Source organism: Heptranchias perlo, unplaced genomic scaffold (assembly GCF_035084215.1).
Source record: "Heptranchias perlo isolate sHepPer1 unplaced genomic scaffold, sHepPer1.hap1 HAP1_SCAFFOLD_274, whole genome shotgun sequence".
NCBI lineage: Eukaryota > Metazoa > Chordata > Chondrichthyes > Hexanchiformes > Hexanchidae > Heptranchias > Heptranchias perlo.
In genome coordinates this window covers 162,501-166,472 of record NW_027139286.1, presented here as the reverse complement: position 1 = coordinate 166,472, position 3,972 = coordinate 162,501, and positions in this window count along the sequence as shown.

The following is a 3,972-nucleotide window of genomic DNA, read 5'->3' as shown; positions in this document are numbered from 1 at the left end:
ACCCGCAGAGGGCAGCACTCTCTTCTCCGTTTTAAACTGGGCCGACCCGGCTCCGTTTCGAGACCCGGCACTCGACTTCCCGGTGTGCGACCGGGTTCGTTCCGGTACCGTTCGCTGCCCCTCGTCCTGCTCTAGCCGCGGAACCAAACCCGACGACCGTCGGTCTCACGCCCGCGGAGGGAGGCGGCGGAAAGTGGTTTGCAGCCTTTCGCTGTACCTCCGGCGGGCAGCGCCCGACCTCCGAGTGCTCGGTACCGTCCGCTGCGCCTGGTCCTGCCGCACACAACGAGCCATACCCGGTGGAAATCGGCCTGTGCCTTCCAGAGATATGGGCCTCCGGGTGGGACGGACAAACCGGGGCCCCGTGCTCGCTTTCGGCGGCCCGCTAGTCGACTTCCCGGTGTGCGACCGGGTTCGTTCCGGTACCGTTCGCTGCCCCTCGTCCTGCTCTAGCCGGGGAAACAAACCCGACGACCGTCGGTCTCACGCCCGCGGAGGGAGGCGGCGGAAAGTGGTTTGCAGCCTTTCGCTGTACCTCCGGCGGGCAGCGCCCGACCTCCGAGTGCTCGGTACCATCCGCTGCGCCTGGTCCGGCCGCACACAACGAGCCATACCCGGTGGAAATCGGCCTGTGCCTTCCGGAGATATGGGCCTCCGGGTGGGACGGACAAACCGGGGCCCCGAGCGGTGGCACCCTGCTCGCTTTCGGCGGCCCGGCACTCGACTTCCCGGTGTGCGAACGTCATCGTTCCGGTACCCTTCGGTGCCCCTTGCCCCACTCTAGCTCCGGTGCTAAAGCGGAGTCGGTCGGTCTCACGGACGCCGAGTTAGCAGGCGGAAAGCGGTGCGCAGCCTTTCGCTGTCACTCCGGCGGGCAGCACCGCACCTCCGAGTGCTCGGTACCGTACGCTGCGCCGCCTCCTGCCGCACGCAACGAGCCATACCCGCAGGAAATCGGCCTCGGCGTTCCGGAGTTATCCGCCTCCGAGTGGGCCTGACCAAGCGGGGTGAACTGGAAATCATTAACCAACGTACTTCCAGGTTTTCACCCGCAGAGGGCAGCACTCTCTTCTCCGTTTTAAACTGGGCCGACCCGGCTCCGTTTCGAGACCCGGCACTCGACTTCCCGGTGTGCGACCGGGTTCGTTCCGGTACCGTTCGCTGCCCCTCGTCCTGCTCGAGCCGCGGAACCAAACCCGATGACCGTCGGTCTCACGCCCGCGGAGGGTGGCGGCGGAAAGTGGTTTGCAGCCTTTCGCTGTACCTCCGGCGGGCAGCGCCGGACCTCCGAGTGCTCGGTACCGTCCGCTGCGCCTGGTCCGGCCGCACACAACGAGCCATACCCGGAGGAAATCGGCCTGTGCCTTCCGGAGATATGGGCCTCCGGGTGGGACGGACAAACCGGGGCCCCGAGCGGTGGCACCCTACTCGCTTTCAGCGGCCCGGCACTCGACTTCCCGGTGTGCGAACGTGATCGTTCCGGTACCCAACGGTGCCCCTTGCCCCACTCTAGCTCCGGCGGTAAAGCGGAGTCGGTCGGTCTCACAGACGCCGAGTTACCAGGCGGAAAGCGGTGCGCAGCCTTTCGCTGTCACTCCGGCGGGCAGCGCCGCACCTCCGAGTGCTCGGTACCGTCCGCTGCGCCTGGTCCGGCCGCACACAACGAGCCATACCCGGTGGAAATCGGCCTTTGCCTTCCGGAGATATGGGCCTCCGGGTGGGACGGACAAACCGGGGCCCCGAGCTCGCTTTCAGCGGCCCGGCACTCGACTTCCCGGTGTGCGAACGTCATCCTTCCGGTACTCAACCGTGCCCCTTGCCCCACTCTAGCTCCGGCGGTAAAGCGAAGTCGGTCGGTCTCACGGACGCCGAGTTAGCAGGCGGAAAGCGGTGCGCAGCCTTTCGCTGTCACTCCGGCGGGCTGCACCGCATCTCCGAGTGCTCGGTACCGTACGCTGCGCCGCCTCCTGCCGCACGCAACGAGCCATACCCGGAGGAAATCGGCCTCGGCGTTCCGGAGTTATCCGCCTCCGAGTGGGCCTGACCAAGCGGGGTGAACTGGAAATCATTAACCAACGTACTTCCAGGTTTTCACCCGCAGAGGGCAGCACTCTATTCTCCGTTTTAAATTGGGCCGACCCGGCTCCGTTTCGAGACCCGGCACTCGACTTCCCGGTGTGCGAACGTGATCGTTCCGGTACCCAACCGTGCCCCTTGCCCCACTCTAGCTCCGGCGGTAAAGCGAAGTCGGTCGGTCTCACGGACGCCGAGTTAGCAGGCGGAAAGCGGTGCGCAGCCTTTCGCTGTCACTCCGGCGGGCAGCATCGCACCTCCCAGTGCTCGGTACCGTACGCTGCGCCGCCTCCTGCCGCACGCAACGAGCCATACCCGGAGGAAATCGGCCTCGGCCTTCCTGAGATATCAGCCTCCGAGTGGGCCCGACGAGTCGGTGGCACCCTGCTCGCTTTCAGCGGCCCGGCACTCGACTTCCCGGTGTGCGAACGTCATCCTTCCGGTACTCAACCGTGCCCCTTGCCCCACTCTAGCTCCGGCGGTAAAGCGGAGTCGGTCGGTCTCACGGACGCCGAGTTAGCAGGCGGAAAGCGGTGCGCAGCCTTTCGCTGTCACTCCGGCGGGCAGCATCGCACCTCCCAGTGCTCGGTACCGTCCGCTGCGCCTGGTCCGGCCGCACACAACGAGCCATACCCGGAGGAAATCGGCCTGTGCCTTCCGGAGATATGGGCCTCCGGGTGGGACGGACAAACCGGGGCCCCGAGCGGTGGCACCCTGCTCGCTTTCAGCGGCCCGTCACTCGACTTCCCGGTATGCGAACGTGATCGTTCCGGTACCCTTCGGTGCCCCTTGCCCCACTCTAGCTCCGGTGCTAAAGCGGAGTCGGTCGGTCTCACGGACGCCGAGTTACCAGGCGGAAAGCGGTGCGCAGCCTTTCGCTGTCACTCCGGCGGGCAGCACCGCATCTCCGAGTGCTCGGTACCGTACGCTGCGCCGCCTCCTGCCGCACGCAACGAGCCATACCCGGAGGAAATCGGCCTCGGCGTTCCGGAGTTATCCGCCTCCGAGTGGGCCTGACCAAGCGGGGTGAACTGGAAATCATTAACCAACGTACTTCCAGGTTTTCACCCGCAGAGGGCAGCACTCTATTCTCCGTTTTAAATTGGGCCGACCCGGCTCCGTTTCGAGACCCGGCACTCGACTTCCCGGTGTGCGAACGTGATCGTTCCGGTACCCAACCGTGCCCCTTGCCCCACTCTAGCTCCGGCGGTAAAGCGAAGTCGGTCGGTCTCACGGACGCCGAGTTAGCAGGCGGAAAGCGGTGCGCAGCCTTTCGCTGTCACTCCGGCGGGCAGCATCGCACCTCCCAGTGCTCGGTACCGTACGCTGCGCCTCCTCCTGCCGCACGCAACGAGCCATACCCGGAGGAAATCGGCCTCGGCCTTCCTGAGATATCATCCTCCAAACGGGCGTCACAAATCAGGGCACATGGTCAGCTGCAAAGCAGTGTCATTCCAACCTCTCACTGCACCCCACACGACATTCCGCTTGCCTGCCTGCCGCTGCCTACTCTCACCAGCGAAACAAAGTCAGGATAACACCCCAATGCAAGCAGCTCCCTTCCGGCCAACCAACCCACACCAATCCCCTTGCCTGCCTCCCACAAATTCCACCAGCCAGGCAAAGTCAAAATCAACCCACAATAAACGCACTCCACAACGGCCATCGACCGCTATACACCCCCTTGGGCGACTATTAAGCCCGAGAACACTAACTGTAACCAACCGCAGTGAAAAGTTGAAGTGGCAACTCATTAACCAAATTTATATTTGGCAACTCATTAACCAACTTTACATTTGGCAACTCATTAACCAACTGCATTGGTGACAACTCATTGACTGACAGGTTGATGAGTTCTCCAGGGCCCCACATGCCTCCTGCCGAATTAAAAGCTCACCC